This window comes from Hemicordylus capensis, chromosome 6, assembly GCF_027244095.1.
Source record: "Hemicordylus capensis ecotype Gifberg chromosome 6, rHemCap1.1.pri, whole genome shotgun sequence".
Taxonomy (NCBI): domain Eukaryota; kingdom Metazoa; phylum Chordata; class Lepidosauria; order Squamata; family Cordylidae; genus Hemicordylus; species Hemicordylus capensis.
The window spans coordinates 134,540,926-134,565,173 of NC_069662.1; the positions used below are offsets into that span (position 1 = coordinate 134,540,926).

The following is a 24,248-nucleotide window of genomic DNA, read 5'->3' on the forward strand; positions in this document are numbered from 1 at the left end:
GCAGCTTGCATAAGCCAGAGAACAAGGGGTCAGGCTTTAGACAACACAAGGCCGCTTTTTCACCTGAGGTTTCGGCGGTGGAACTGAATTGCAACCTCAGGTACAAATTCAGGTTTGGGGGCTAAAACTGACTGGCAGTTCGGTTACAAAAGTGCAGGTTCATACATTCAGACAGTAAACAATTTCAACCTCTGGCATGATTGCCTCTGCTATAGCATATGTCTGAAGGCAACCTATTACTGCTCTTGTTTGTGAGCTTCCAGAGGCATCTGGCTAGCCACTGTGGGAAACAGGACACTGGCATAGAATAGATGGACCTTTCTGCTCTACCAGAACCATTTTTATGTTCTTAATTAATTGCCCAACTTAATTAGTGTATTAATTAATTAGCCCACTGTTCACAGTTGATTATCTTAATAAATTGCCCTGACTGACAGTTTAAAATAAGCTTTAACAACTGTAGAATGGGAAATGGCAGACTCTGTTCTACGTGAAGCCTTATTGTTTATGTGTGTGCATTTACACGCATACACACTAGAAACAAGGTGCAGTTCTCTCCCCAGTCCTGACCGCCAGAGATTCAGGAAAGGGGAACTGAATCCTGAAGAATAACAGCTCTAGCAACACACACACGACACTTTAACAACCACTGCCAGTCAGTGTAGACAACACTGAACTAGATGGACCAATGATCTGATGCAGTATAAGGCAGTTTCCCATATTCATATGCTCAACAAGGCATCTTCAAAAGACCAAAATGGAGACACATCCAAGGCAATGACTTACCAGGGATGGGCTGCAGAAAGTAGTCCCTAAGTAAATACAGTTTATTTGCCCCTCAAATATATGTTCCTAAATAAGACAGTTGGAACTTATGTGATCCTATAATCTTCTGGCAGCATAAATTGTGGCTGGGAAGTATGGGAGTTGTGGTCTGACAACAGCTGGACAGCCTCAGGTTGGCCATTCTTGGAAGATAGGATGTAGTACTGTATATGCTGGTGCAAGAGGACAGCAATTGGTTCCAAGGCTGGGACCTCCACTTTCTTCTGACCCCGATACATCAGCAACTGTTGGCATTGCTGGAGCAGCCCTAAACGGAAGTGTGTTTCTTAATGCATCTCTAACATGGATCTATTCCTCCAAAACCTCTGGAAAGCACAGTAAAATCTAACATCTTTTACCAGGCTTTAGAATAACCCATCACATGCTCATTTTGAACTAGGAAGCCTTCATGGTGTTGCCCCACAATAATTCCGCCTCCCTGTTGAGATCTTCAGAGGAGACTCTGCTCCAGGTTCTTTTGCCTCCATTTGAGGTTGGTTGGTCTGGTGGATACACAGAGCAGGGTGGTCTCAGTAGTGGAGCCTCTTTCCCTGGGGTGCCCAACTGGTCCTTTCTCTTTTCCACATAGAAGGCTGGTAAAGACTACCTGGTTTCAGGAGGCTTTTTATGATGTAGGCTTTTTCTACTCTTGGATTTCTTTATTGATGCAGGTTGGACAGGTAGATGAAATAATCGAAGGTCCTCTGTGAGGCTTCCTAACCATCCCTCTTAGCATAATGTGGCACAGCTGTGCAAAAGAGGGTCGAGGGCTTTTCAAGGGCAAGCAAGGCAGAGTTGAATGGACCATTTGACCAGTACAGGAGAATGAGTCATCTTCTGGCACCAGCTTAGGCTGGGTGGGGTTGCCCAAGGCAACCTTTCTCCCTTCTCCTTTCTCTTTATTACACTTTCCCTAGCTAGGGATTGCAAAACAAAGACTACTCTCTAGTCTGCAGTTGATTGTTCAGTGCATTTTCCCATTGATTCTCCCCAAGGAAATTATTCCACAGTCAATTACAACGCATGGCTGGGACATATTTTTAAATATATATTCAACCTATTCTCTTCCTTCCCTTCTACTACATCTACTTATGTGTTTTCAAGTCAGAATTTTCATTTAAAGGAACTGTTGTGTGTGTGTGTGTGTAGGTGTTTAAGTAATGACTTCAATCATACTTTTTCTTTTTAAAAAAGGATGCCCCTATTTATTTAATCATTAAAATGCTGGGGGGGGGGGGGGGGGAACAAGGAAGAAACAAACAAAGTGTTCAGATTAAGGAACTCTACATCTACCTCTTTACACAATCACAACATTTTTTTTCAATTTGGCAGACATTTAAAAAGGATTGAATGTGGGTTTGGAAGCACTGTGTTTTAGACAAGGAAGTTAGTTGGATGATGTTCATTGTTGGTTTTCATTTGTCTAAATTTATTGAAGCTGCCTTTGAAATGTAATAATTAGATGGGGAAGCCATGTTTAAACAAATAACTTGTTGCTTGCTGTTTAGTAGTGAATTATTTAGTAGTGATGAATTTAGTTGTCAGAAAAGGGCAGATTCCCCATGATGGTGGGCACAGCTAGTATGTGCGTCATGGGTTGGTCAGTGTAAACCTCCTACCCCACTCCCTGAGTGTTACTCCCACTGGCCTTCCTCACCTGTGCTACCCCCACCACATGTCATGACATTTGCCAGCCCAGTGCCCACCTCACTGGCTCTCTCTGCCTCTCTTTCACCAAGTTTTTTTTCCTTCCAGGGCAAAAAGCGAACATTTTTGTCTCCTTCAAGTGGGCAGGTTTGTTGCTGGAGGGAGGAGAGTGAGAGCGAGAGCGAGGGAGAGAGCACAAGCAAGCCAGTGGATGGTGCTGACACATTAAAAGTGGCAAGGAGGTCAGCAGGTGAAGCTGCCACTGCTGCATACAAACTCTGTCCATGTGGCCTCAGCAGCCAAGCAGTGATGCACCCTGGTGTCAGGGACACTCTTGACTGAGGCCCCAGAAGAAATGTAAAACCACCTGCTCCCTCAATCTGGAGCCAGTGAATCCTCTGTTGCTCAGCTCCAATCCATATAGCTCCGTGGGACACTTGGCTGAGGGTACTCCCTCAGAAACTCAGTGCTACTGAAGAACCACCAGTACCACCACCAGATCCCCAGAAGTGCCATTGATCCTACTGTGTTACAGCAATGATCAGGCCACAGACTAACACTGGAAGGATCTTCTTGTGAGATAGAGGGATGGGATCACCTTGGGAGATTGACTGAACAGAGCACAGCTGTGAGGAATCAGACCAAGTAATAGCAAGAGGTGAGTGGAGACTCCCTTGTACATATTTAAGCATCTCAGTCTCAGATATCAGTCCTGCTTGACTGTGCTTACCTAGCTGCTAACTTGCTGCATGCCACGATCTGTTCTGTATAGTGGAGTCTGGACACCTACAAGAAAGCAGAGGTCTACAAAGAGGAAGAGGCAGGGCTGGTGAGGGAGGTGGGGTGGTATCAGCACTGACTCTAGTCCAGGGATGGGGCCAGCAAGAGGAGGCTGATGGCTCACTGCCATTCACCTCAAGCAGCACAAGGCAAAGACCTGGCCCTGAGGTCATGACACGTTTTGTAGAAGCTGACACCAGGTTATACTGAAGAAGAAAGATGTCTTGAATCCAAAGCTGACAATTTGAGGGAAATGACTCAAAGTAGTCCCATTGAAATTAAAAGGACATGTTAGGAATTTTTGCTTCATGCTAGCCAGTGTTCTCATCTTCCTCTGGAGGAAGGGAACCTTTTTGACTATTCAGATCACATACATTATTTTTGTACATTTACAAGAATCTTGCAGGGTAGATCCCCTGCATATTTCAGTTTAGAATGGGAGCTAGATAGGAAGGCCACAAAAAGCCATAAAATAAGCCAACAGCCGGAGCGAGGTTTGGCTTGGGGACGCCTTGATGCATAGTAAACACTCATTGCCAGTATGCATTTTGTTGTTAATTTCTAGTGTGCAGATTTACCTTGCAATCTGAACCTCATGTATCCACATAGGATTAATATTCGTATACAACCATGAAGAAACTAATACATAAGAGTTCTGACTTGCCATAAACTACCCAAAGCTTCTATTTATTATATATATTGGGTTTTTTATGGCTTTAAAAAATTTTAGGTATTGGTTTATACTGCTCTTCTGATGAACCTTCCAAGCTGTAATGGCTGCTCAGTTTCCTGGTCAAAGTCCCAAAGCCAAGGCTATGTCCATTGATTTGGACACTTTTCTAGCAGAACAAGGAAATGCATTTGCATATAGATTCTGCAGATGTGTTTTCCCAGGCTGAGAAGCCTGATCATGAAAACCACCATTGCACCCATGTACCCCAAGCAGATGGCCAGCATCTTGTCCACTTCATTCATCAAAGGATGGGGTTGGGTGGAAGAGCCAAGGTCTACCATATCTCTCAAATAGGTTATTTTGCTGCCTCTGTGGCAAATCTGATTGGTGGCAGTGTAGAAACATGAGTTTGTGATAGTATTTTATTAGATGATCATGAAGAACTGAGCAGGAACATCTTCAGAAACTTGATTTGGGCAAAGTGCATCATCTGGAGGTGGCCAGGGTCATTTGTTTCCTTCCCCCTCTTTTCTCTCACATTTGTATCCTGCCCTTCTTCCAGTGATTTTGGGGCAGCACACACAGGGTTGCTCCTATGTTTTCCTCATTACAACCCTACATGATAGGTTACTCCAAGAGACTATGAATTGGTTCACATGACCCTGCCAGTTTAGGAGTTCCATGTGTGCTCCCAATTTACGGCCGTGTAAACTCAAACAAGGGGAGAGGAAAGAAACATGATCACATGGGAGGGAGGAGCTGGGTCCCACTTTTGGAATGGTTTTTCATTCATCCTCAGTAAAATGCTGGGAACAGAATCTGTGTAGGCTGCATCTGTCTGACTCAGCTCCTGCCTCCTTCACGACTACTCTCCAGTGTTGCCTGTAAGAGGGATTCCCAGATGTTGGCCTTTGCCCCTAGGGATTCTGGAAGTTGTAGTCAACAACATCTAGGAATCCCTCTTACAGGGAACACTGCTACTCTCCCTTCCTCCTCCTACTTTGCTGTCTGAATTCACTCAGCCATGGATCGAGTGTGAATGGACACCCTACCCTGGCTGAGTGATCCTCCGACCCTGTTGAGGGTCATGTGAACAAGTCATAGGACTGTTTTAAGGTTACCATGGTCAGGCAGAGCTTTTGACCCGGTCTTCCCAGTTGAAGGATTTAAACCGAGGACTCTGTTGCCCAAACCTAAAACTCTGTCTAGCACACCACACTGGATCACAATGGTAAATGGGTGAAATTTGTATATCCCTGTTTGGGACATAATTAATTTCTGAGCTTTAGGCTCATTCAGCCCCAATTCCCATGAATATGTAGACAAAAGCAAGAATGCAATTGATTATCACCTAGGAGTGAGTAGAGAAAGCTTTAGTTTTACTAAGAGTCATCTGTCAAAACAGAATGAGTTGTGAAGATGCACAATGGGTAGATAGTTGAAGACAAAGCACCACCTGGGTTATTTGTGGAATGCTGTCTATTTTCCAGTGGCCCTTTGAGGTCACTAGAATAGATGCATGATGATACTCAGGAGAGCAGGTGCATTTTTGGTAGTAAAAAGAGTGAGGTTAAACAAATAAAATGAAAGAGAAAGAGGCGTAAGAGGGCAGAAGGGCAGTACATAAGTGGGCATTCAGTGCAGGATACAGTGTGGTATTCAATATTTAAGGAGAGCAGCATGAGACAAGACAACCTCAACTGCTAAGGGCCAAAGGGCTCTTCCACTCTTGGTATCGCTAGTATTATTCTGTCTGAACTTTGTTTCTTTGCTCCAATGAGTCTCAGATTCCATTAATTTGTACTTCACAGAGTTATTGTTTGGAGATCTGAAATCTCCAGTGTCCATTCCATCTGCCTTAGGTCTCTTGAATATGATTTATTAGCTGGAAGAATCAATAAGGTCTGTTGAAGATTGCATGTGCATGTAGTTGCTTTCTCCGCTGAAGTGAATAGGGAAGCCTGCTCATGCAGGAACTTTGAGTATGTACCAGTGAGTCTATGAAGTTGTGGATCAAAAGCTCAATCTTTAAGGGAGTCTAATTTGATTTCTAAGGCATGGAATATGTCTCTCTCCTCTCCTAAGGCACCCACACATTAAAAGAACAGGCATTGGTACAATAGCTATTCAGATGCTGTTGGTACAGTAAAATGTTTTCAATGCTACAGACGTATTTGTAGTTATTTGCACGAGTAAGACTTCTGAGACACTGCAGAAAGAAATCATAATAACCTTCCAGCAGCACCATCAAGTACCATTTGCATGACCTCTGAGCAAGGGAGGATTTGTGTATCAAAGTACAGCACTGTTTCACCATTAAAAATACTGACAAAGCTTGACAATGAAGCTCTTTCCAACAGCTAATTTAGAAGGATGCTTGCAGAAAAGTGTTTCAACTATTTTGCAATGTAAGCATCATTCCAGAGCTATAACTCAAAAAGAATTAACCCCTCAGTCCTTATTGCCAGCTGAAACAAAGTCTAAAGAAGTGTACTTACATTTGCTCACATATCCCTGGTTGGTTGGTTTGTATACTCCATTTATATGCCATTTTTCTGCTGAAGCACTCAAGGTGATATGCAGTTTAAAATAATGGATAACAATACTAAGGTGAGGGGACTGGGAAGACTTTGTTAGAACTCCTAATATATACACCTATCCCAGAACTACAATTCCCAGGGTTTCTTGGGGGAATGGGAATGACTACTAAACCAGTTTAAGTGTGGTGTAGATATGTCATTTGAGTAATAGTTTAAATCAGGCCTGCTCAACTTTGGGCCCCCAACTGTTTTTGGACTACAACTCCCATAATCCCCAGCCACAGTGGTCAATAGCCAGGGATTATGGGAGTTGTAGGCCAACATCGGCAGGAGGTCCAAAGTTGAGCAGCCCTGGTCTAAAGTAACACACCAAACAATTCCAGCTTGAATACTTCATCAGTGTAATATATAACCACTCAAATTTCAGCAGTGGAGTTACACTCTGGGGAAAAGATATAAAGCCTTATGGGAAAGAAAATAGTATACTTTTGCAACCATGGCAGCTATTACCTAGGGGAAAAGAAGAGAGCACTTGAATGTTACAATCCTGAAGGAAAGCACAAGTTCCAAAAAGTGAAAGCAGAAAACATAGGTTGCCCCATGAAATCAGGTACTTAATGGATCAATTCAGATGATACCAGCCCTAGCAGCCCTCAGCACACGTGAAAAGGGTGGGGACGTGCTAAGAGCACACCCGCCCTGGTGTCATTGAAGGACATCTGATGTACTGTTGGGGCATCCTCCAATCACCTGAGGGGGGGTGTGTTAATTTGAATCACCCCTTTACACACACTCCCTGATCCTGTTTAAACAGGGGTTTGGGGTGCAAATAGAGGATTGAAGAATGCCCTGACAGTGCATTGGGATGCCCTTGAGTGACATGAGAAAGGATGTGTTATCAGGATGTTCTCAGCTTCTTCACGTGTTCTGGGGGCTACTGGGGCTGGTATCTTCTGAACGAGCCCAATATCATTTAAGAAGTGATGGTAGGTATTAAGCTAAATTTCAGATGACTGAAACTTTAAACCTCTTGTCTGGAGAAGAGTGGCCAGGGAATTAATGCCCAGTACCTGTCAAACCAGTGATTCTCAAACTTGGGTCCTCAGGTGTTATTGGACTTCAACTCCCATAATCCCCAACCAAAGGCCACTGAGGCTGGGGATTATGGGAGTTGAAGTCCAATAACACCTGAGGACCCAAGTTTGAGAATCCCTGTGTCAAACCATCACGTGGATGAAGGCTTGAAATGAAGCCATGTGGAGGGGGCACCACGTGACGAACTGTTTTTGTGATGATTTCAATAGGCAAAATATTTAAAACCAGGACAAAATTATACAAATATGTTTTAAAGAATACATATGATATAATACACAATGGGGCCATTCACATGTTCAGGCAGGTGGGAGCAGTGGGGAACGGGCAAAGGCTGCATGAAGCTTACCTTTCCCTCAGATGATCACGTATAATTGCTGGGAGTGCAGTTTGTGCTCCCAGACTATTCTCTGCTGCACTAGGTCACACATAACTATGGTGGCTGGGATGGTGTGTCCCAGCCTCCAGGTATCCCACAATGCACTGCACATTGAGTATGGTGCATTGGGGGATTCCCCCAGAAGATGGGCGCTCTAGGCACCTATTTCTGTGTCTCCATGAGCTAAATAAAGCATGAGGACCCAAACGATCCTGGAGCCTGGGGTAACAGCTTGTTGGCACCGTTAACCCAGGTTAACCGCTGAGCTAGGCAGTGCTGCCGCACTGGAATCGGACCTGTTCCTGGTGGTTCTCATGCACAGCCTAACCCAGGGTGGGTTTTCAGTGAGCATGAGACCTGCAGACTGACAACAGTAGCAAGTTCCAATCAAAGTCACAGTTAGACTTTTTGCCAGAAATAAATTAAAAGTTTTTTAAAAACATTAAAAAAAAAAAAAACTTGGGGAGATTTTATTTTATTGCTTTTTGATACTTTCAAATTATTGCTTGAAGAAATAACATTGTTTGTTTATATAATTTTGTTCTGGTTTGAAGTCTTTTGTCCATTGTTTTGGGCCATGCTTCTGTTGCTGTCGGTTTTGTGATGATTTCAAACATACTGATGTAAACTCTTAAGAACGGAGGTATGTTGGCATGCTGCTTGAGGGAGTTACTTCACAGAAATGAAACTGCCTCCCTCCACATAGTTGAATCTCAAGCAGACACCTATGCATCTGGTAGTGTGTATTCAACCTCATATATATTTTTAAAAAACTATGCAGGGGCATAACTATAAGTGAACAAGTGGGACAACTGTCTTTGGGTTGCTGAGGAGGGGATGGAGACTCTGATTGGGCAACAGCTTCCTGCTCCCCTCATGCCTCCTGATTTTTGTCCCAAGGCCCAGTTCAATCTTGTTACATCCCTTGAGCTAGTATGTTGTGAGGTGAATGGATGTGGTTTGACAACCCCCACATCATAAGACTACCAGAGCAAGGTACCACAATAAATCTTGCAAAAACTCCAGGGTCCTATGCCACTGTGGTCTGTTACATAGGAAGCTGCCTTATACCGAGTCAGATCATTGGTCCATCTAGCTCAGTATTGTCTACACAAGAGTGGCAGTGGCTTCTCCAAGGTTGGTTCTCCAAGGAGGAAACATGGAACTTTCTGCATGCAAGCATGGAGATGCTCCTCCCAGAGTGGCCCCATCCCCTGAGGTGAATGTCTTACAGTGCTCACACATGTAGTCCCCCATTCAATTAATTAATTAATTAATTAATTAATTAATTTTATTTCTATACTGCCCTTCCAAAAATGGCTCAAGGCAGTTTACATTAAAACAAAACTAAAACCAATTAACTATTAAAATCAAAAACTGTAAAAACAACATAAAACCATTATTAAAACAATTAAAACATATGCAGCCAGGGTAGACCCTGCTTGACAAATGGGACAACTCATGCTTGTTACCACAAGGCCAGCTCTACTCCAGTGTTGTATCATTCAACCTACTGTATTTTATGCTCTTGTTGCTGCCTTGTTGACCCTTCCTCTCAATGTGTACGAATATAAGGCTGAGCTCAAGCGGACTGAGTGGTTTCCCTGAATTTTTAATTTTTTTTTAGCATTGAAAAGCCTCCTCCACCAGCAGTTTTTCAGAGGTTGTTCCAAAAGGTGGCAAGTAATAGGATCATAGATGGAAGGGGTATGGCCATCTGGTCAGAGTATGTCCACCAGTTCAGAGAGGGAAGGCAGTAATAACCCAGAAAGCATCACTCTCACTCTCATTTGGCTTTGTTTGCCCCCAGAACATTACCATATCCATGATCATGATAAATTTTACTTACTACTACATAGCCAATGAGATTTGGCTATGTAGTAGTAAGTTAAATGTATCATGATCATGGATCACATACGTCAGATAATATTATTTAGAAATACAGTCAATGACCAGACATTGGCTATGTAGTATTGCAATATCATGTTCATTATGTTATTCCTGATTGGCTGCCATTATCAAAATGACTGTTTCTAAGAACAGGAAAAAAATGTGTTGATTACCCACAAAAAACTGCAACTTTCACCCTAAAAACTGAAAAGACAAACATTTTACACGTATAGTCCTAGTTAAAGCTCTAGTCCACTTATAGTCTATAGTCCACGTCCTAGTCCACTTATAGGAGGGGGGGAGGGGGGGTACACTCCTATATACATTCATACTTATAGTTTGACTCACATAGTCTATAGTCCACACTCATATATATGAGTGTGAAATAATATGACAGGGTAGGCTGGTGTCATGCTTTTTCTAGATGGAAGCATTTGCAAATACAGGAGAAGTATTTGAGATGATGGGAACCTTTCACTGCTAGCACATGGGTGGTTAGGATGATGCATATGGATGAAGAATAACACTACTGAGGTATTGCAGAACATGGTTTTCATCAGCTTGTCAGCTAGATTGGCTACTATCAGATAGCTTGTCCGTAGCCTCTTCCAATGATTTGTGTTGCATTTTCTACAACTCTGTAAATTGTAGGTCTATATGAAGATAAACCGAGGCTGGGAATGAACAACTTGCTCTAAGCCACACAATGAGCTCCTGGGAGGTGTGGGAATTTGAGTCCTAGTCTCCCAAATCCAAATCCAGCCCTTTATTCTTTGAGCCATATTACCTCTAGCTAGCACAACAGTTTTATGAGCAGAATACCAGATTATTCCCCCCACCCTGGATTTTTAGAGCTAGTTTAAAAAAAAACTTCTGGTTTATATCCAGAGTATATCTAATCAAGCAAATTCTAACTACTTTAATGTGCATTGTGTTTCTAAAGCCTTTATCTTTGTAAAATGACCCCCTTGCAATTTACTTGGCTTAAATCCAAATGGAACAGAATGTTTGATGATCCAACTAGCAATTGGATCATCAAACCAGTTAACAGGTGGAGAAAAGAACTTTGAGTTACTCCACATCCATTTTACAGTTATTGCTGTAATCTTCATTGTGATGTTGTAGAAAGGGAAACAAGTTGTTCTAGTAAGAATTAATCTGCCTACTTTCCTTTCATTACCCGTACAACTGGACTAAATTTGGTTAAAGTTGTGCCTCAAATGTTCATGTGTTTTTAATCTTGAATTGAGGAGTATGACATCATCACAAACTATGCCATTGAGGTGTCCCTATGTGTCTCTCACTACAACTGTACATAATTTGGTTAAAATTGGTTAACCAGTCCACAAGTTAGCCCACTTGCACCTAAAAAGTTTAGATATCCGCCATCTTGGATCAGGTTGGATAGCATCATCACAGACAATGCTGTTGAGGTGTCCCTGTGTGACACTCACTGCAACTGTACCTAATCTGATTAACATTGGTTAGATAGTCCACAAGTTAGCCCACTTGCATCTCAAACATTCATATGTCCACCATCTTGGATTAGGGTGGATGACATCATAACAAACAAACTATGCTATTGAGGCATCCCTATGTGTCCCTACAATTGTAGCAAATTTGGTTCAAATCGGTTAGGCGGTTCACAAGTTAGCGCACTTGCGCCTCAAAAGTTTACATGTCCATCATCTTGAACTGGGATGGATGACATCATCACAACTACACTGTTGAAGTGGTCCTATGTGTCCCTACAACTCTACCCAATTTAGTTCATATTGGTCCAGGCATTGTGAAGTTGATGTGAGAGATGCACACACATAGAATGCCAGGTGATCTCATAAGCCTACTGGAAAGTAGGCTAAAAATGCATGAAGAAGGAATTTAGAATGTTACGAAGTGTTTATGTGTTATTTCTACACCAGCCAGCGTGGTGTAGTGGTTAGAGTGCTGGACTAGGACCGGGGAGACCTGAGTTCAAATCCCCATTCAGCCATGATACTAGCTGGGTGACTCTGGGCCAGTCACTTCTCTCTCAGCCTAACCTACTTCACAGGGTTGTTGTGAAAGAGAAACGTAAGTATGTAGTACACCGCTCTAGGCTCCTTGGAGGAAGAACGGGATATAAATGTAAAAATAATAATGATAAAAATAATAATATCTTCAGCACTAAAAGGATATTTTCAGATAAACAAATTAGGGGTGATAAAATTGACATTTTTATTGAAGATGGTAGTGGAATGGACAAATTTATAAACTCAACATGCAACCTTGTGTACATGTTGCTCATGGGGAAAGAAAAGTCACAGTACCTGTTCCAAAGCTAAATTATAAAAAGTGGGTAATACTTGCAGGGGGGTGGGATATTTTCAAATAGTTATCCTGGCACAGAGGCGTAACTATAGGGGGGGCAGGGGGGGCACGTGCCCTGGGCGCCATCTTTTCTGGTCACATGAGGGGCGCCACCATGACAAAATTTTTTTTAAAAAAAATTTGTTACTTTTTTGTTAATACAAATGTTTCCTGCTCAGTGCAGCAGCGCTGCAGCAGTCAAGGGAGCACATCGGCGCCCCCTCCCCCATGAGCGGTCCCTTCCGCACCGCCCGTGCCCCCCCCCCATTGCTTTGCTGGCACCTGGTGGCCAGTCAGTGGCCTGGCTTGGCAGCGGCGGCGGGCGCTTGTGAGGAAAAACCTAAGTATAATGTTGTTGGGGTGGTGGTGGTGGTGGCACGGGGGACGCCATTTCAGTGCTTGCCCCGGGCGCCGTTTTCCCTAATTACGCCTCTGTCCTGGCATACTGGTTTGGTTTGCATTCTGTTTCAGATTGCTGTTTTGAAGCTTTCCTCTCCCGCAAAATATAGTTTCGCTGACTGAGCTGAAACATCTACAGGTCTCTGCTCCGCTGAATGGCTTCTCTTTAACTGGGGCATGTTGTGGTCCAGAGGTACAATCTGATCTGTGGAAGTATGAATGGTCTTGGCCTCATGGGGAGAGATGTGGGCTGGTCTTTCTGGCCACATTGGGCCCATTCAGTTGAACATTAGCCCGCCACCCACTTTTACACGCAATAAGGCTCAAGCCCTGTCATGAACGCGCACATTCCTAGGGCACACAAGGATGTTTCGACACATTCTTGGCATGTCCTTTATTTACTTATGAGGGGGTGATCATCCGAATGGCCTCTCTACACGCGCTGTAAAACTGCATGTGCTGTAAAATGCAGCAGCAGATGGTTTCATCCCAGCTCGAGTTCTCTGTCTGGAGGCTTCCCCTGGGTCCTGCTGCCTGCCTTACCACAGCTCCTTTCCTGGCTGGCTGCACCTTGCCCACCCCACCCCCAACCAATCTCCCCCTTCAGATATCACCTGAATGCAGAGGAGAGCTAGTCTGGGGAGCAGAGCTGGTCTTTTGGTAACAAGCATGAATTGCTTTTTGGTAACAAGCATGAATTGTCCCTTTTGCTCAGAAGGGGCTGCCTTGGTTTGCATTTGGATAGAAGTCTACATGTGGGCACTTAGGGTCAGTGGAATAACTTCTGCATCCTTGCATGCAAGAGGTCCAAAATTCAGTCCCTGGCATCTCCAAGTAGAGGTGGGGAAGACTCCTGCCTGAAATCTTGGAGAGCCACCGCCAGCACAGACCAGGGCTGCAGAACTTCGGCCCTCCTGCAGATGTTTGACTACAACTCCCACTGTCCCTGGTGACTGGCCACTGTGGCTGTGGATTATGGGAGTTGCAGTTCCAAAACAGCTGGAGGGCTGAAGTTGTCCAGCCCTGGTGTGGACAATAGTACTGAGCTAGATGGACCAATGGTCTGACTCAATACAAGGCAGCTTCCTGTCTTCCTACTCAGATCTCAACAAGCACTTGCTGGTTCTCCCCCTGAATTTCTTCTGCCAACCTAGTTCATCTTCCTATCTCACTCTCTTCAGTTCTTCTTAGGAGCTGATCTTGATGGAGATGATCCAGCCAAAGTTAAGTACTCTTATGCCCACCATATCAGGTTGGAGAACTTCCTGCCTAGCGATTCCAGAACCATATCATGAGGTGCAATTTGGGGTGGGGTGGGTGGGGACACTACTCCTTTCCCATGAAGAGAAGGGCAATTTCCTCCAAATCTGGGTTGGTCAGTGTCAGGGCTTCAGTTCCAGAACTTTTTGTAACTTTCTGCCAAAAATGTAAACCATTTATAACACTTGTCAAAAGTTCTTTCAGAATATAACTGATCGGTGTTGCTGCTGATATAGTCCAGGATACTTTGGGCAGGTTTCCTTTTATTAAAAGGGGTTTTTATAGGCTGCATGTTTGCAAACAAAATAATACAACAGTGACTATAACACTGCATTAAAAACACAAATAATAGAAATAGGTCATTTGTCTGGGGGTGGGGTGACCACGTGGGGGCATGGCTATGGGGCCTGGCTGTCAGGGTAACTACACCATGGCTATCACTGTATCCTCAAGTCCTGCAGAGGTAATACTAACATGAGTGATGCTGCCTGGCTTTAGCCTTGACCTCTGGAAGGCCTGTCTAGCTTCTGTAACCAGTTCCGTTGGATGTATCAATGCAACCTGAGCCAATTCCCTGACACTGGTTCCTGTGCAGCATATCCCTTAGTTAATATACCAATATACCAATAACTCCTGTTCCTTTAGAGCAGCCAGCTAGGAGCATGACTCAAAGCAATGAGACAAGCAGCCAGATGTGACAGTCATATTTGGCAATCCTGTCATGCTTACTCATATATCAAGAAGGAGAGTGAAGCAAAGTGTTGGAGAATGTGAGTTTTCCTATGAATAATTTCCATCTAGGTAGTCAACATTGATATAAGTTATACAGTCTTCTGTGACAAATCTCCCTCAGTGCACATGCCACAACATCCAATCTGTAATTGCATTCAGAAAAATGGTGCCCCTCTAGCCCCTGCATAAGAGAACATATGGAATTCGGTTGTCTGCAGAGGTTGGACAAGCACTCATCTGTTGGCAGGAGACTGTTCTTGTGGCAGCAAGCATGAATTGTCCCCTTTTCAGAGTCCACCCCGGTTTGCATTTGAATGGGAGACTTGATTTGTGAGCACTGTAAGAAATTCCCCTCAGGGGATGTGGCCACTCTGGGAAGAGCATCTGCATGCTTGCATGCAGAAGGTTCCAAGTTCCCTCCTTGGCATCTCCAGGATAGGACTGGGAGAGACTCCTGCCTGCAACCTTGGACAAGCTGCTGCAAGTTTGTGTAGACAATACTGAGCTAGATGGGCCAATGATCTGACTTGGAATAAGGCAGCTTCCTATGTTCCTATGTAACAGACCACAGTAGCATAGAAACCTGGAGGTTTTGCAAGATTTATTGTGGTACCTTGCTCTGGCGAGTCAGATGTTCTTATGTTGAAGTCTAACATGTCATGGATTCCAGAAGGGCCCCCAATCTTTTTAACAAGCTTGTTTGCAGAAATAATGAGGGTACTGGGAGCCATCACATGATGACTCCAAATTTTTCAGCTCCACATACGTCCAAGATGTCACTTCATAGTAACTATAAAATTCACTAAATCAGGTAAAGAAAAGTAAAGTAAAAGTGTGCCGTCAAGTCGGTGTCGACTCCTGGTGACCACAGAGTCCTGTGGTTGTCTTTGGTAGAATACAGGTGGGGTTTACCATTGCCATCTCCCGTGCAGTATGAGATGATGCCTTTCAGCATCTTCCTATATCACCGCTGCCCGATATAGGTGTTTCTCATAGTCTGGGGAACATACCAGTGGGGATTTGAACCTGCAACCTCTTGCTTGCTAGTCAGGGCTGTCCTTAGGGCAACTGGTGCAATTGCCCTGAGCCTCACGCTGGCACAGACCCCGCTCTGGGCACACTGCAGTGCAGCCTGCCCTCCTCTCTCCCCCAGTCCCAGCCACTTATCTTTCCCCACAGCCAAACTCTGTGTGCAGCTTGAAAGGCTCCCAGGCAAGCTGCTAGAGCTCCACCTCTCAGCTGTTCAGTGGGTGGCAGAGGCTTCCAGAGAGGCCTCCATGCAGGCCTCCTTGAAGCCTGAAGCTCAAGAAAGAAGCAAGCAGGAAGGCAGGCAGCAGGCAGGCAGAGAGTGTCCAGCACCAGAGCTCTCTGCAGACCCTCTGCCCAGCCCAGCCTTAGTAATGGAGGTACGATGTGATTTCCTTTTTGTGGTCCTCTCTCTCCCCCACCTTTGATATTTAGGGATTGGCTTGCCATAGGGCTTTGGTATTGAGCAGAGATGTAGGGCAGGGTGGGAGGAATATGTATCTTTAAATTGAAGTGGATTGGACAAATTGTTGGTTTTTAAAAAACCCATCCAAAAAGTCCTATAAGTGGCTTGTTTCGTGGCAGAAAATTACAAAAATGTCTGGAACAAATAATATTATCTATCTATCTATCTATCTATCTATCTATCTATCTATCTATCTATGAATGCACTATGCTCAAGTGGATTTGCAACCCAGAAGTTCTGAGAACTGTGAAGCATGTGTTGTGCTTTTTATTTTTATTTCTTTAGAAATGCATAATATGTCCAAGCTGGTTGGACATGTCCAAAAACCTCACTCACACTATTTACACTGTATGTCTTCCATCAGTATGATTCTGTAATGATATGAAATGTTAAGGAGGCCCTGCACATGCTGATTCACCCCCAGCCTCGTACCCCGCTAGGGACGGCCATGTTGCTAGTCAAGTCATTTCCCCGCAAGGCAGTGAAGCTTTGGGAAGCCCCAGTTATGTCATGGAAGGTGCTCTAGAAGGCATGCACGGAACACTGGGAAATGTAATCTTGCACAGTGTTTTATCCATAAAGCTCTGCACAGAGCTCGGGCTGAGATAAAGATGATTCTGTTTTGACACTATGAAGCTGAATCTTTACACAAGGTCTAAGAAACAGTAATCTGAATCCACCCCCCAAAAGCTTTAATCATTATTGTTGGTAAGTGTTTTTATTCAGATACCCAACTCATAAATTTCCAGGTCAGTAATATTCTATTCTATCCTGCATATTCTTTTCTTTACTTTTTCTGAGGTTGTTCTCACAAGCAGCCTTGCCCAGATGAGTTGGAGTAGGCTTCCACCCCCCACTGCGCCCACTGCCCACCACCTCCACTGCCTAGTTGTATGAATGGCCCCTCTGTGTTTTAACTATTTACTGTTCTTGTTTTATAACTAACTTATCATATACATCAATGTGCACTAGATGTTTGGGATTGTGCCAGATAGCTCATAAATATCTGAACAATTTTACTGTGCAAATATGCACCTTCCCTCCCTCCCCATCAGTTCAGTGCCATTATTTCCTCTAGGTGTTATGCTTATAAAAATGGCCCTGCTGGTTCAGTCTAAAGGTTCCTGTTTCATATAGTGGCCAACCAGATGCTTCTAAGTAGCCTAGAACTGGAACACATTAGTTAAATAGCCCTTTCCTGCTGTTGCTTGTTAGAAACTGGTATACAGAAGCACACTGCCTATGAAGCTAGATGTAGCAGCATCTATATACATTTATTTCTCTGTGTAAACTGCCCTGGGCCATTTTTGGAACGGCGGTATAGAAATTGAATAAATCATCATCATCATCATCATCATCATCATCATCATCATCATCATCATCTTCCGACTACAAACAGACAAACATCTACCACAGAAGACACTATATATAACTGTAGTTGAGAAGAAAGAAAAACAAGTTAAAATAATCAGCATAACAATACCAGGGGATAGCAGAATAGAAGAAAAAGAAATAGAAAAAATCACAAAATACAACAATCTACAAATTGAAATTGAAAGGCTGTGGCAGAAAAAGACCAAAAAAATCCCAGTGGTAATTGGCGCCCTAGGTGCAATTCCAAAATAACTTGAAGAGCACTTCAATACCACAGGGACCACAGGAATCACCATTGGCCAATTACAAAGAGCAACTTTACTGGGAACAGCCTATATTCTGCAACGATATCTATAATAACAGCCATCCCACGTCCTTGGGAAGGACTTGATGTCTGGATAAAACAAACCAGTCAATAACACCTGTCTGTGTAAACAAGAAATCATCATCATCATCATCTGCTGTTTCATCTGCTTCTTTACAAAGGCGGCACTTGCTGTTTGTTGTTGACTTTTCTGCTTTTACTCTTATTACATTTGTTCTTAGTGCCTGTTCTTGTGCAGCCAGTAGAAAGAAACAGAGGGTTTAATACTGGCTGCACAAGAACAGGCACTAAGAACAAATGCAATAAGAGCAAAAGTAGAAAAGTCAACAACAAACAGCAAGTGCCGCCTTTATAAAGAAGCAGATGAAACAGTGGACCACCTAATCAGCTGTTGTAAAAAGGTCGCACAGACTGACTACAAACCAAGGCATGACAAGGTAGCAGGGATGATACACTGGAACATCTGCAAAAAATACAAGCTACCTGTAGACAAAGATTGGTGGGACCATAAAATGGAAAAAGTTGTAGAAAACGAAGATGCAAAAATATTATGGGACTTCCGACTACAAACAGACAAATATCTGCCACACAATACACCAGATATAACTGTAGTTGAGAAGAAAGAAAAACAAGTTAAAATAATAGACATAACAATACCAGGGGATAGCAGAATAGAAGAAAAAGAAATAGAAAAAATCACAAAATACAAAGATCTACAAACTGAAACTGAAAGGCTGTGGCAGAAGAAGATCAAAATAATCCCAGTGGTAACTGGCGCCCTAGGTGCAATTCCAAAACAACTTGAAGAGCACCTCAACACCACAGGGGCCTCAGAAATCACCATCAACCAATTACAAAAAGCAACTTTACTGGGAACAGCCTATATTTTGCAATGATATATATAATAACCAACAGTATTGATGATAAAATTCAGCCATCCCAGGTCCTCGGGAAGGACTTGATGTCTGGATTGACAAACCAGTCAATAACACCTGTCTGACTGTGTAAATAAGAAATAATAATAATATACAACTAGTGTCAGCAAAAACATTCAGATATTTATTTAAAAAAACAATGAGCATGTGGAGTACACAGTTAACAATCAATGGCAAGACACTTGGACAGGTTAGCATTAGAATGCCCAAGTATTTGTAATGTTCTTTCTCTTCCAGGTTCTTGATGTTGCTTCCATTGGGCAGTTCTATTCCTTCTGTTTGTGTTATTTTTCCTCTGTTCATTATTAATGCAGCTCAGTTGTCTAGCCTAAACTCCATTGCTATATCACTACAGAATATACGGTCAGTGTTTAGCAGTGATTCGATTTCTGATTGAGACTTTCCATACAACTTCAAATTGTCCATGTAGAGCAGATAGTTTATTTTACTTGATGTTTTAGATGTGGCCTGTTTTGTTTAGTATTTGTGAAAGTGGGGTCATGGCGATTACAAACAACAGAGGGGATAGAGAGTCCCCTTGGAAAATAACTCTTCTCCAGGCTGATAACATTGCACACACTGACGTTAAAAGAAAAATTGGAAGTGAATACATCAGGAGAGTTAGAAAAAGTCTAAAGTCCAAACTCAATGGTGGGAACACCATATAAACCATAAACACCTGGGCTATACCTGTTATCAGATACACTGCAGGAATAATAAGACTGGACCCAGGCAGTGCTAGAGATGCTAGATTGTAAGACCAGGAAAATAATGACCATCAGTCATGCTCTGCACCCCCGCAGTGATGTAGTTAGGCTATACCTCCCTCGCAGCTCAGGTGGAAGAGGAATGCTGCAAGTCCATCAAACAGTAGAGGAGGAGAAAATCAGCCTTGAAGAATATATAAAGGACAGTGAAGAAGATGCACTTCAAATGGTCAATAATGATAAACTTTTAAACACCAATGAAACAAAGTAGGAGAAAGAACAAATAAAGAGCCGAGCAGAAAAATGGAAAAATAAGCCACTTCATGGTCAATATTTGCACAATATAACCGGAAAATCAAACATCATCAAGACCTGGCAGTGGCTTAAGAATGGCAACTTGAAGAAAGAAACAGAGGGTTTAAAACTGGCTGCACAAGAACAGGCACTAAGAACAAATGCAATAAGAGCAAAAGTAGAAAATCAACAACAAACAGCGTGCCTCCTTTGTAAAGAAACAGATGAAACAGTGGACCACCTAATCAGCTGTTGTAGTCAGACTGACTACAAACAAAGGTATGACAAGGTAGCAGGGATGATACACTGGAACATCTGCAAAAAATACAAGCTACCTGCAGCCAAAAATTGGAGGGAACATAAAATTGAAAATGTTGTAGAAAATGAAGATGCAAAAATATAAATATAAATATATAAACTAAATACTTAGTTCTACAAGTTCTACAAGAATCTAGTTCTACATGAATCTCTATGTGTTTTCTCTAAATAGCTGCAACCACTAAACCATCCATTGCTACCTAATCCCATGATGACTCCAAATTCTGTGAGGAGAACTTTGGTTCCACAGAAGATAAACGACTTATGTCTTCCATCTAACTGGAGTGTGTGCTGTCTTCTTTAGGTCTCTGATGTTTGCCAACTGGGGGTAAAATTAACAACCCCAACACAAAAGACAATTTGTTTTTAAAATTAAACCCTGTAAGTTTTGAGTGCAAAGAAGTTGCTTCTGAGCAGCCTACTTTCCTTAAGGAAAGTAAAGTTATGAGATCACCCAGCATTGTGCCTGTGTGTCCCCATCAAGTTCGTAAAGCCTGGACCAATATGAAAGAAATTGGGTACAGATGAAGGGACACACAGGGACACCTCAACGGCATAGTTTGTGATGATCTCATCCACCCCAATTCAAGATGGTGGACACATGAATGTTTGAGGCACAAGAGGGCTAACTTGTGAACTGCCTAACCAATCTGAACTAAATTTGGCACAGTTGTAGTAAATAATACATAGGGACACCTCCCTGGTATAGTTTGTGATGATGCCATCCACTCCATTCAAGATTGTGGATGAATGAACATTTGAGGTGCAGGTAGACTAAATTTGCTACAGCTGTAGGGACAAACAGGGTAGGCTGAAAGGCGAAAAATTTGTAATGTCATCATTCACCTCAATTCAAGGTGGTGGAAGTGTGAACATTTGAGGCACAACTGAGATAACTTGTGGACTATGTAACTGTGTAACCGTGAGGGCATAGCGTCGGGTAGGGGTGCAGTAGTGATGTAATTGAAGGGGGGTCAGCATGGGAGTGTTGAGGAGGAGTTTTTGAGGTTTTCTAGGAGTCAGGAATGGCTGCAGACCTTGTGGCTCCATCTCCCAAGGGATCCTAGGAGATCAGATGCATGAGTGTCTCAGCCTAGATTGCTGGTGACTGGACAAAATAGCTGCCCTTCAAGTTCTTCTAATTTCTGATTGCCTTAGATTGTTCGGTGTCAGCGCCCCCAACAAGAAAACAAAGAAAAGAGGCCTATTGAGATTGTTGCTGGGTGGGGGGAGGCTAAATATGCATTTTGAGCACTGACAAATGATGCAGATTTCTTCATTTAGGGGCGCTGGAGCCCATTGTGCTGCCTGAGAGGGAAATACTTAGGGCAAGGAGCCTTTAAATAGATCTAGGGGGCAGAAAATAAATAGAAATAATTTTTAAATAGGAATAGGGGGCAGAGGAAGCTCCCTTTCTTGGCAAGTGGTGGCATTGCAAGGGAAGAGAGAGCACATGGTATGTTTTGGGAGACCAGAAGAGGCTGGTAAGAATGGAGTGCCAGCAAAAATGGGGGGCATTGCCCACCCTGCCCCAAATGAGGGCCATCCCCTGCTTTGGAGACAGCCTCTGTCTTTCAGCCTCACCTGCCCCACAGGGCTGTGGGGAGAGGGAGGCTTCAATGGCTGCAAATCCCCAATCAGGCATGAAGGTGAATGGTTAAGCTTGGGAAGCCCCTATGCCTCAATCTTCTTGTGAGGATGAAAGGAGCAGTATGGGGGCGGGGGTGTATATGTGTGCCAGTAGGGAAGGGAAGGGAAGGGAAGGGAGGGATGATAATCTGTTGAAATGAGCCCTCAGAGCACAGCCTAGCTTGGCTTCCGTTTCTTAGAGGTGGGTGTGGCAGGGGCATCGGACTGGGTAGGGGTGCAGTCGTGATGTAGTCAGGTGGGGGAGTCAGCATGGGAGTGTGGAGGAGGGTTTTTGAGGCCGGGGAGGGCATCCATCTCCCTATCCTGACCTGACCTGCTCGCCTGAAGGATTAGTTCCGAAGCATCTTTCCCAACTGCTAGTGTGGCATAGTGGCATAGAGCGCATGCCTAGAAGTCCAAAGGCTGCCAGTTCTAGCCACGTGTGCTCCCGAGGCAAGGGTCTGGCAAGTATTAAAGAAAATGACAGGCAATGTATTTCCCCCCCTCCCCACCGCACAGTGCCGGCTGCAGATTTCAGTAAGAGAGTTACCCCGCAAAGTCCTGGGAAGGACAAGGAAGCTGGGGGAGCACTTTGTGGGTGGGTGGGGGGAACCTAGTGGCCTCATCCTGTGTCCCCTGCAGACAGTCTCAGACAACTAGTTTAGGGGAGCAAAGGAGTGTCAAAGAACCCTCTTAGGGAAGCAAGGCGTTTGCTATACATTCCATTCTTACAGAGGTAAGGAGATGAATCTTGTTTCATTTAATATATTACATTCTTACAGAGGTAAGGAAATGTTAGTTGATTGATGGGGAAGAGGCTAGTCTCATGGTAGCTAGCATGAATGTGTCACTTTTGCTAAGCAAGGTCTCTGATGGGAGACTACTACATGTGAGTGCTGTAAGATGTTCCCCAACCAGCCCTGAGCATTGGGAAGCACGATGTTTGGTGTCTATGTTTGACCTGGACCAGCAAGACAGGAATTCAGGGTATTTCTGATTCTGTAGTTTCACACACAGACACCAAGGAAGGCAGAAAAATAGGCAACAGCATTATTACAGCAAGAGATACCACCCTCCATTGCTGTATTCTTTGCTTGCTTGCTTGATTTGATTTCTATACCGCCCTTCCAAAAATTGCTCAGGGCAGTTTACACAGAGAAATAATAAATAAATAAGATGGATCCCTCTCCCCAAAGGGCTCACAATCTAAAAGAAACATAAGATAGACACCAGCAACAGTCACTGGAGGTACTGTGCTGGGGGTGGAAAGGGCCAGTTACTCTCCCCCTGCTAAATAAAGAGAATCACCACGGTAAAAGGTGCCTCTTTGCAAAGTTAGCAGGGAACTGCTTTCCCATAGCAGTTCAACCAAGCATATCAAGATTTGGCGACTGTTCCTCTGCTGTTCATTTATTAAACTTAGGGGTGTGTCGGACACTGAGACAATGCAAAATTGTCTTCCATGTGTTGTGGAAGCATCAGAGGCAGGAAGCTTTGCACAAAGGGTTAGGACTGGCACCTCAGGTTTAAAAAGAAAATACTGTGGAATAAATCCAAATTGCTTGGTGCCAAAGGGCTTGACCATGCCCAGCAGAATCTTTGACTTTTTCCTTTGTCGTGGCACATTCTCATGCTATATCACAAATTCTTTCACTCTCATCCACAGAAGCAGAGTATGTTGCCGCAGCTGAAGAATTCAAGGAAGTGGTATGGATACACCAGCTACTATTGAACTTTGGGATCGAGGAACCAAAGCCCACAACAATATTTTAGGATAACCAAAGTTGTATCTCCCAGATGGAGAAGATGAAGTCTCGAACTAAGCACATTCCCATAAAGTTTCACTATGTTCAAGAAAGGGAAGAAAAGGGGATAGTCCAGTTAGAGTTCTGCCCAACAGAAGAGATGATGACAGATGGACTGACAAAGCCATTGCCTAGAGGCAGATTCCAGATGCTTTGTGAGAACATGGGAATCGTGAGCAGGCACAACAGGCGATGCAAAGGGGTGTTGGAAATGGAGTTCCAGTCCATCAAACTTTTGCACTGACTATCCTAATGACCACTAGGGGCATTGGGAGTAGAGGTAGTTAGTGAGGGTCTCCTTACCCATCCCTTCTTGCCTCTACTTTATGACCCCTGCCTTGACTCCTCAGGTACTTCCTGTGGTGAGTCAGTCCTCTTCTTTTCTTACTAGTGAGAATGGGAACAATCTAGAGAGGAGAGCTGGTCTTGTGGTAGCAAGCATGACTTGTCCCCTTAGCTAATCAGGGTCTGCCCTGGTTGCATATGAATGGGAGACTTGATGTGTGAGCATTGTAAGATATTCCCCTCAGGGGACGGACCCGCTCTGGGAAGAGCAGAAGGTTCCAAGTTCCCTCCCTGGCTTCTCCAAGATAGGGCTGAGAAAGGTTCCTGCCTGCAACCTTGGAGAAGCCGCTGCTAGTCTGTGAAGACAATACTGAGCTAGGTCGACCAATGGTCTGACTCAGTATACAGTAGCTTCCTATGTTCCTATCTCTTTCTCTCCCTACCTATTCATTATGTAGCCGATAGATAGAATAGGTCTTTCCTATTTCAAATGTACTTCATCAATAAATCAACTTAGT

General features: G+C 43.6%; 1 long non-coding RNA gene across 1 annotated transcript; it reads left to right on the forward strand.

The window, feature by feature from the left end:
- On the forward strand, positions 1-24,248 carry LOC128330745 (uncharacterized). Its single transcript, XR_008310236.1, has 3 exons — positions 1-100; positions 2,581-3,130; positions 23,307-24,248. It is a non-coding gene; the product is annotated as an uncharacterized LOC128330745 (long non-coding RNA).